The sequence below is a fragment of the Lithobates pipiens genome, unplaced genomic scaffold, assembly GCF_037356315.1.
Source record: "Lithobates pipiens isolate NorthernLeopardFrog02 unplaced genomic scaffold, aLitPip1_a1.2 Scaffold_25, whole genome shotgun sequence".
Lineage (NCBI taxonomy): Eukaryota > Metazoa > Chordata > Amphibia > Anura > Ranidae > Lithobates > Lithobates pipiens.
Genome location: NW_027507787.1, coordinates 107959137 through 107969481, shown reverse-complemented (window position 1 = coordinate 107969481; position 10345 = coordinate 107959137). Strand labels below are relative to the sequence as shown.

Genomic DNA, 10345 nt, shown 5'->3' with positions numbered 1-10345 from the left:
TCCCTCTCCCCCTGGGGTTGAGGTGCCCGGCCTCTTTTTCCCTTTACCTTTCCTTCCATTTGCCCTTCCTTTCTCCCCCTTAGTTCCCTCCATGCATTACCTACCCAAAACCTACCTTGGTTCAACTTTCTTTGCTTTTCTCTGACGTCCCCCTCCCCGAGGAGCGATGGCAGACTCAGTCAAGGTCACCTCTCTAAACGTTAAGGGACTGAACTCCCCTGAAAAACGGTGGATCCTCCTGTGAGAACTGAAGACTTCCTGTACTGATGTGGCCTTTATACAAGAAACACATTTTAAAAATACTACCCTCCCCTTTCTATGGTCGAGATCCTTCCCTAAGGTCTACCACTCTACTAACCCCTCCTCTAAGACCAAGGGAGTCTCCATTCTGATCTCTAGCAGGCTCCCCTGGGTTCTCCAGGATTCTCTGGTGGACCCTGGGGGCCGATATCTTTTTCTTAGGGGCCACATTGGAGAGCGCCTTTTTACATTTGCCACTGTGTACGCTCCCAATGATCACCAAGACACGTTCCTCAGAACTACCCTGCACAGATTATGTGACTTTCGGGAGGGCCAGTTGATATTAGGTGGGGACGTTAATGTCCCCTTTCGCCATCGGTTGACACTTCTGCCTCTTGCTCCTCGCTCCTCATTTCCTCTAGAAAGCGGATTACTAAGTGTTTACTGAATGACCAATTAGTTGATGTCTGGCGTCTGCAACACTCTGGGGAAAGGGACTACTCTTTTTGCTCTTCCCCTCACAAATCATACTTGAGGATAGACTTCTTCTTGATTCCACATGACCAACTGCACTTGGTGAGCTCTTCCTCCATCGGCCATATTACTTGGTCCGACCACGCTCCCGTAACCCTTACCTACACCCTCTCTAGGAACCCCTCACCTAGGTCTCTATTCTGGCGCCTTAATGAGAGCCTCCTCCAGATACCAGAAGTTTTAGCAGATGTAACCAGGGAATTGGACCTTTATTTCCAAGAAAACTAAACGCAGGACTGTGACCCGGGGATAATTTGGGAGGCTCACAAGTCAGTACTCCGCAGGGTACTTATCAGGCACGGGGCGCGCATCAAACAAACACGGAAGGAACAGCTTGCTAATCTGTTTCATGAACTTGCCTCTGTGGAAGCGAAACATAAACATTCCCCCTCACGGACCTTAGAGATCGAATTGGGGACACTCCGTACCCATATTGCTGACCTACTCCATTATAAAGCGAAAGCGGCACTCCAGTTTTGTCGTAAACTGATGTAGGAGTCAGGGGACAAATGCGGAAAAATCTTAGCCAGGTCGGTAAAGGAGTTGAAATCTGGCTCTTACATACCACAGTTGATAGATGAGAATGGCCAGAGGGCCTCTACCCCAACCCAAATAGCCGAAGTCTTTGAAAAATGTTACTCTGATCTCTACAACCTGCCCGATTCAGGGTCTGGACAGGACAATATAGACAGATATGTAACCGGTTCTGGTCTACCAACCCTCTCATCGGAATCACGGGAGTACTTGGAGGACCCGATCACACTGGAAGAAGTCAAGACAGCCGTGGGACCTCCGAAGGTGGGTAAGGCTCGGGGCCCTGACGGATATACCGCACAATACTTTAAGACCTTCCTCCCTATTCTCGGCCCGCGCTTGGTGAATTTATTTAATACTCTGAGCTCAAATGGGGATTTTCCTGAGGATACCCTTGGAGCCCACATCTCGTTGATACCTAAGGAGGGCAAAGACCCGGGCCTATGTGGGAGCTACAGAACCATTTTCCTCCTAAATTCGGTCCTAAAACTATTCTCTAAAATCCTCGCCAAGTGATTGGCACATCACTTGCAGTCCCTTATACATATTGACCAGTTAGGTTTTATTTCCACCAGGGAAGATAGGGACAACACCATTAAGGTGCTTACCCTGATCCATAAAGCAAAGTCATCTGGGACCCCATGTCTTTTCATGAGTACTGATGCCGAGAAGGCTTTTGATCGGGTCAAATGGACATTAATGTTCTCGGTCCTTCGCCATATAGGTCTGAGTGAACGGATGCTGGCATGGATAAGTAAGATATACTCACGCCCTTTAGCTCAAGTCAAAGCGAATGGGGTTCTCTCATCTCCCCTTGACATCGGGAATGGGACCAGACAGGGTTGCCCCCTGTCGCCCCTATTATTCCCACTGTCATTGGAACCCTTTCTCTCCACAATTCGACAAAACTCAGACATAATGGGACTCCAAATGGGTACTATTGAGTGCAAGATATCTGCCATGCTGTTCTCGCTGACGAATCCCAGAGTTTCCTTGCCAAATCTCCTTCGGGAATTCCAGATCTACGGGATACTTCTTGAAATCAAAGGCCATGGGGGTTGCAGTCCCCCCGCAAACGTTAATAGACTTGCAGTCCAATTTTCGATTTAAATGGACCCATACAGCCCTTAAGTACTTAGGTACTTACATTCCACCGGACATCGCGCGTACGTTTATGTTGAACTTCCCCCCACCCCTTGTCACTAAGATCCGCAGTTTGCTTCACGGGTGGCATTCTGACCTCCATTCCTGGTTCAGGAGATGCAATCTCATTAAAATGAACATACTCCCTAAATTTACTTATCTTTTCCAAGCTCTCCCGATCCAGATTCCAGTCCCGTTTTTTAAGCAAGCTCAATCCTTGCTCACTCAATTTAACTGGGCCCACAAAAATCCCAGACTTAAGCGGTCACAGCTGACATTGTCTAAACAACAGGGAGGGTTGGTTCTCCCTGACGTGCGACGCTACTACCTGGCCTCCCATCTGGGGCGTGTATTGGACTGGAATCAAAACAATCTTTCTAAGCTCACTCCCGAATTCCGCTAAGAAGCGCAATGTGGGGGGGGGGGGGCGTGGCCTGGACAGCAATGGAGTAGGACGCTTGTGACCTGAGCTCCGCTCCTACCGCGATCTCCTGTAGTGATCCTGGGTGCCCACTGACTATTTTACCTACGATCTTACCGGTGTAATACCCGCTACTTTCTCGTGCATACATTGGGACGATGTCTCAGACGAAGAAGCAGTCTGCAGCGGCGGCATCTCTTAAAAAGTTCCGGCGGGACCATGAGGGCCAAAATGGCAGACAGTCCACTCCGGCTGCAGAACCTGCTACCTCAGACACGGCGAAGGTGCTTGAGCCGATTTCTACAGTACCTGCCAGACCACACTGACAACTAAGCTTGAGGAGGTTAAGGTGGATGTCTCACTTATCCGACAGGACATGGCTAAACTGCGTGACAGAGTGAAGGAAACTGAAACCCGGATCAGTCAGGCCGAAGATGTCCTGTTCCCTCTGCAGCATGCCCAGGAGGATGTGCAAAAGCAGCTCCAGCAGCTGGCCCAGAAACAGGACGACCTTGAGAATAGGGCCCACAGATCTAACCTCCGCTTTATCGGCCTGCCGGAGGGCTCCGAGGGGGCTGACCCGGCGACATTTTTGGAATCTCTCCTGATTAAGGCCTACGGTAGGGAGGCGTTTTCTACCTCATTTATTATTGAAAGGGCACACAGAATGCCTGCCCGCCCGCCGCCGGAGGGGGCACCTCCTCGCACGTGCATTGCTAAGCTGCTAAATTACCGGGATAGGGATGCCATCCTTCGCCTTACTCGTGAAAAAGGCAACATCCCGTTTCAGAACGGACATATCTCAGTGTTTCCCGACTTCTCCGCAGAAGTTCAAAAACGTTGTTCCCGATTTGTGGAAGTCAAGAGGCGCCTCAGGGCACATCACCTCAAGTACGCCATGTTGTACCCGGCCAGACTCCGCGTAGTGGGGGAAGATAGGGCCTACTTTTTTGAAGTTCCTGAGATGGCAGTTTCCTGGTTGGACCAGAGAGACGCGGCTCGAAATCGGCCACCTCGAGACTAAAATCGTTGGAAGATTTGTGAGTACTCTATTTGCTCCCCCTTTCTATTTGCCCGTGTGCAAGCAGATCGCTGTTGGACTGCCTATGCGTGGTTCATTATCCTCAGTCCCTGAATTGATGCTTCTGTTCCCCCTCTCTAACATGGATGGCCGTTGCTCTTGTTGACTGAACATGTACTGCTGCCTATGGCCACGCTCTGCGGACATCCCCCTGGTTCGTTACACAATACCCCTTCCCCCTCCCTCTTAGTTTGGGGGACCCACTTGGCGGGCTCTATTGGGCCCTTTCCCTGGGGGGGTGGGGGGGACGCGGGTCATCTGGGCTTGCTGCATGGGACTGCAGAACTTTGACTTTCCCCTGATACATGCCCTTTACTGGACTGTTATGTCCCGCTGCTGAACTGGGCACTGCACCAATGGGAGTGGGGTGGGAAATGGACGCATGGTCCGGCTCCGGCCTACAAGCCGGGTTATGACGGGAGAAGACTTGGTCTTGTCACTGGGTCCAGTGGCTTATTGTTATTGACATTGCCTAGTGTTCAATGGTTTGTTTTGGGAAGAGAGCTCCAGCCAAGTTGGGGTGGCTGAGAGCAGGGAGGGTGGGGATGGGTTGTAGTTATTATGTTATAGTATGTTATGTTTTATGCTTAGTTTATGGCACAAGCTTTATTTGGTTATGGAACAGACAAATGTCTCTTTTTCATGTATACTCTGATGAATATGGGAATGGATACTGCTTTGAGGGGTGGTTTGGATACTATTTTCCTCCTTGTGATATTGGCTGAGACCACGCCATGGGTACCCTGAAGTTGCTGACGTGGAATTAAGAGGGCGGCAGTGTTTGGGTGTCTCAAAACTTATAGAGCGGATATCACAGTCCTGGTGGAGACGCATATAACTGGGAGATTGCAAATAGCTTTGCGTCGCCCGTGGATTGGATGGGCCCACCCATACGTCCTATTCTCGCGGGGTGTCTGTATTGATATCTAAAACGGCACAGTTTTCCTTGGTTTCTTTGCAGACAGACCTGCAGGGCAGATATATATTTATACACTGCTTATTGCACGGAGAACAGTACATTATTCTCGCCTATTATGTACCCCCGCCTTATGATCATAGACTAATTACAGAGGGATTATCTTTTATGGCTCAACACCCTAATGTCCACGCAATTTGGCTGGGTGATTTTAATATGGTTTTGAATCCGGGGGTGGATAGAATGAGCTCTACTCGAGGGGATCATTTACCGGGAGATACTGGCCTAGGTCGCACGTTTCAGGAATTCTCTCTTACAGATCTGTGGCAATTTAAATATCAGGCTAAACGTGTTTACTCCTGTTTCTCTGCAACTCACTCCACCATGTCACGTATAGATTATATTGCTGTGTCCGCCCAGTTGTTACCCAGGCTAGTAGACACGGGCTATTATGCTAGATCATTGTCAGACCACGCTCCTTGCTGGGCAACTTTTTCCTTGACCCGACCTACTGGACCGAAACCATGGCGGCTTCACCCCTTCTGGTTAACCGCCTTGAGTGACAGCGAAGACTTAGGGGACGAATGGGGTTTTTTCTTTACTACTAATCAGGGGACGGCTCCGGTTGACTGTACCTGGGAGGCTTTTAAACTGCACGTACGCTCCCCTTTAACACACCGGATTAACCGGTTGAAGCGTACCTCCAAGACTTTGCTATCTAATGCCCTACGGGAGCTAGCCTCGGTGACCACTGACTTCACTACTGACCCCACACCTGCTAAGGCCCAGGTATTACGACACCACACAAGGCTAGTAGATCACCTCCACATTGAACAGGCTAAGCAAAAGTTGTTTTTTGTTAAGCAACGGGTGTTTGAACAAGGAGAGAGGGCGGAAAAGTTGCTGGCCTACTTGGCGCATCGGGACTCCAAGCCCCCGGTGGTGGTTTCGTTGACTGACAATGGGGGTGAGGAGGTGACTGATCCGCCAACAGTGGCCACCATGTTTCGTGCTTACTATGCTGCCCTTTATGAGTCGCAGGTACATAGGCCGAGGACTGAGACTGGGGCATACCTCCGAGATATCTCTCTTCCCCACCTGTCTGAGGCTCAGGTTGAGTCTCTTGAGGCCCCGATATCGGCAGATGAGATTAGGCTAGCGGTGGCATCCCTTGCAACGGCTAAGGCCCCTGGACTGGATGGTATTCCCCTGGATTTCTATGCCCACTACTCTGAGACACTAGTGCCAGAATTGTTGAGATTATATACACACATATTTGACTCCGGGTCCCTACCTGATACTCTACGGCAGGCAGTTATTATAGTGATACCCAAGCCAGGAAAGGATCCCCACTGCCCGGATTCCTATCGCCCCATCTCGCTGCTCCAAGCAGATATTAAAATTTTGGCTAAAGTACTTGCCACCGTCTGAGTGGAGTCATCCTATCACTTGTTCACCCGGATTATGCCCGGGAAAAACACGGCCATTAATATCCGCCGGTTATATATGAATATCCAGGCTGAGCATGACAAAGTAGGCTCGAGGGTGGTCGTGTCACTGGATGCCACTAAGGCGTTTGATTCCATTGAGTGGAATTATCTTTGGGAATGCTTGGGTAAATTTGGGTTTGGCCCCAATTTTGCTAAATGGATTACTCTCCTATACTATCGCCCAATGGCTAGAGTAGCGGTTAACAGATGGGTGTCGGACCCCTTTCAGCTGGGCCGTGGCACACGTCAGGGTTGTCTCCTATGTTATATGCTTTGGCGGCATAACCGTTGGCTGCTGCACTTCGGGCACACCCGGCTGTAGTAGGCCTCCGACGCGGTTCTCTGGTGGAATCGGTAAGTATGTATGCGGATGATACTTTACTGTATTTAGAGGACTCGGGTCGGTCGTTGGAGGCTGCCCTGGGGGTCATAGAGGAGTTTGGTGGTCATTCCGGTCTGCATATTAATTGGACCAAGTCGCAGGTTCTACCCATTGACTTGTTCTCCCCGGACCGGGATGCAGCTTCTCTCCCGCTCTCCAGGGTATCCTCCATTCAGTATTTGGGAGTGCAGGTTACGAGGGAACCTGGGGAGTATATTCACCTTAATCTTAAACCACTGCTTCTGTATGTGCGGGAGAAGACTAAGGCATGGTCCCGTCTCCCTATTGGGGTTATGGGACGGATTAATATTACTAAAATGATCCTCCTGCCGAAACTCCTTTATGTACTTTGGCATTCCCCTGTCATGGTCCCCGTGGCGTTCTTTAAAACATTAGACGGTGTCTTAAACACCTTTATCTGGGGCCCATCTACACATAAGTTGGCATGGAACACACTTAAAAACCCGACCTCTATGGGGGGACTGGCTCTCCCTGATTTCCACACATACTACATAGCAGCCCAGATTTCCCATTTTTATCACCTCCATAGAGCGGATAGTCACAGATATCAGGCCTTGGTGGGCGGGAGGGCTGAATCCCTTGTTGATACTCCCCTTCAGATAATTTTTCGGGGTGGTGGGGTTAGGGATGCCCGGTCCCGGATCCTGCCACACCACCGGAGTATTTGGAAACTAGCCCTTAGATTACTGACTATTACCACTCACATACAACGCTATGGCGCAACCCCCTGCTTCGTGAGATGTCTGGCTTACCAGATGTAGACTTGTGGGCTTCTAGAGGGATACTTTTTCTGTATCAGGTGGTGACTCCTATGGGCGTAAGGGATTTTCCCTCCCTACAAGTGGAATTTAAAATACCCCCTCATATGCACTTTCGCTACTTGTAATTGCGACACGCGCTTCGTGCGCAATTTGCTCAGGACTTCCCGAATGTACAGTCGTTGGCTTTGACAGATGTAATTTTGGGAGAAGAACCGGCTAAATTGATCTCGACTCTATACGGCCTACTCCGGGCCCGCTTGGTGGCGCAAACCACTGAACGGGCCAGGTTGAGATGGGAAGAGGACATAGGTCCCTTTGATGGGGAGGAATGGGAGGATGCCCTTGAGAACGTTCAACAGGCTTCGCTTAGCCTACCTGACCGACTAACGCAGTACTATGTGATACACAGGTCCTATCTCACCCCTATCCGGATAGCTAAGTATCATCCTGACTATAACCCGAAGTGTCCCCGTTGCTCTTGTATGACTGGTACTTTCTACCATCTTCTCTGGCAATGCCCATTGGTCCAGGAGTATTGGGGGTAGATTGTCAGGTTTCTACATGACCACATGGGTTCACCCCTTCAACTTGACCCTAAGAGTTGCCTACTTAGTATATTTCCTGATACCTCTGTTGATCAATACTTGGCTACATTTTTGCACTCTACGCTGTTTACCGCACGAAAGCTTGTGGCTAAATACTGGATGCGTCCAACCATGCCTACTATGCAGGAATGGGTAATGGGCATTAATAGTAAGCTACCCTTGATTAAACTGGTGTATAGAAATCGTGGGTGTCCAGCCAAATACCACAAAATATGGGATAGGTGGGTGGAAAATCTGCATACGTGTGTGGAGTGAGCTATATTGGAGTCTATACTATCATTGTCAGGAATTTTCCTTAATGTAAGATGTATTACTGTCCATCACCTATGAAGAGGCTAATGTTTGTACCTACTGTAATATCTTGTTATAACTGAGTTGTTCAATAAACTTGTGCTGTTAAAAAAAAAGAAGCGCCATGTGGTGCTATAAGTATTTACCCACAGAATTTATGTCACATCCCACTATAGGGGCTTAGTTGAAAGTCAGTCACCTGATCGCTACCCAAAACACACTCACGTCTTTGACTTCCCCCCTATTCCCTATATGTGACCATCCAACCTTTGAACTGGGGACCCACTTAGAAATTCCAACCTAGACAATGCATCTAAATTCGTCATTGATGGAAAATGGCCTTCTTTCTCAACCCTAACAGATCCGACAGGGCTTTTACAACTGCCTTTTTGGAGAGCGGCGCAACGACATCATTTTCTCCATTCCATCCCCAATCCTCAAACGTTTGCCCGCCCTCAGACGGAGTTTGAGACTCTATGCAGGAGCGAAGGCCCTTTGGCCCACATTCTCTCTCAAACAGATTACCCACACTTAACCTGTCTGTCCAACTGGGAAAAGGACCTTAATTGCTCATTTTCCCCAGCACAGAGACAACGCATTATCACTTTGGCTCTCAAAATGTCGCTGTGCACAAAGATACAGGAGACGAATTTTAAACTTCTCACCAGGTGGTATTTGACACCATCAAAGCTGCAGAAATGTTTCCCCTCTTCCTCGAACATATGCTGGAGGTGTGGAGAAGAAGAGGGCACGTAGCTGCACATTTTTTGGTCCTGCCCCAGCTTGGTGGACTTCTGGACAGAGATCTGATGCATAACACAAAAATTCACAGACTTCTCCATCCAGGAAGAGGCTGCATTCTTTCTCTTGCACCATTCACAGATTCCCATTAAGAAGTACAAAAAAATCAATTTTACGGCATGTGATAAATGCGGCGAAATCCTGCATCCCTCTCTATTGGAAAAAATGTTCCCCCCTTTCATTACTCACTGGCTTAGGAAAATAGAGGACATTAAAATATCCCCTATCTCTCACCCCCTCCACCCCCTCTCTCTTTTGGAAAGAGTGGAAAATTGGGAATGACGGCCCCACCCCCCTCCTCTGGATGGATTATGCCGGAGGGACCTGGGGTTTGTGTGACCCTGCATCTTGGTACAGTACTTTATCCGTGCCTCGAATCATTGTGATTGATGGAAGGCAGACTCACAGTTGCAAATATACCTGTATCAGGTATTGTTCAGCTGCTTTTTGCTCTGTATTTCTCTGTTGCATTATGTACTCGGGGGACCGTCTTCCCCTATTTGGAGAAAAAATTATATTTGAAAAAAAAAGAAGCCTACGACACCTGGTATTCCCAGGCGGTCTCCCATCCAGGCATTAAGCAGGCCCGACCCTGCTTAGCCTCCAAGATCAGATGAGATGGAACAGATTCAGGGTGATGTGGCCGTAGCCAATATCTTCAGGCACTCTCAACTCTCTTGACAAACACCAAGATGGTCAGCTTGGAAACAAACGGAAAAAAATAGGTCAACGGCAACAACATAAAAAGAAGCCTACGGCATCTGGAAATCCCAGGCGGTCTCCCATCCAGGTACTAAACTGGTCCCAACCCAGCTTAGCCTCTGAGATCAGATGAGATTGGGCTCTTTCAGGGTGGTGTGGCCGTAGGAGATTTCTTCAGGCACTGGGAAACAAAAAAAAAAATCAAGTCAACGCCAACAACATGAGAAGAAGTCTACAGCACCTAGTATTCCCAACTGGTCTCCCATCCAGGTATTAACAAGGCCCGACCCTGTTTAGTCTCTGAGATCAGACGAGATCTGGTGCTTTCAGGGTTATGTGGCCATAGGCGAGCTCTTCAGGCACTCTCAACCCTCTTGACAAACACCAAGATGGTCACCTTGGTAAACAAACAAAAAAAAAAAA

General features: G+C 49.0%; 3 pseudogenes; all 3 read right to left on the bottom strand.

Annotated features, from left to right (window-relative positions):
- Positions 1-9752: 9752 nt before the first annotated feature.
- Positions 9753-9871, bottom strand: LOC143932169 (5S ribosomal RNA; annotated as a pseudogene).
- A 98-nt stretch (positions 9872-9969) lies between these two features.
- On the bottom strand, positions 9970-10089 carry LOC143931894 (5S ribosomal RNA; annotated as a pseudogene).
- Positions 10090-10151: 62 nt separating this feature from the next.
- On the bottom strand, positions 10152-10270 carry LOC143931845 (5S ribosomal RNA; annotated as a pseudogene).
- Positions 10271-10345: the final 75 nt, after the last annotated feature.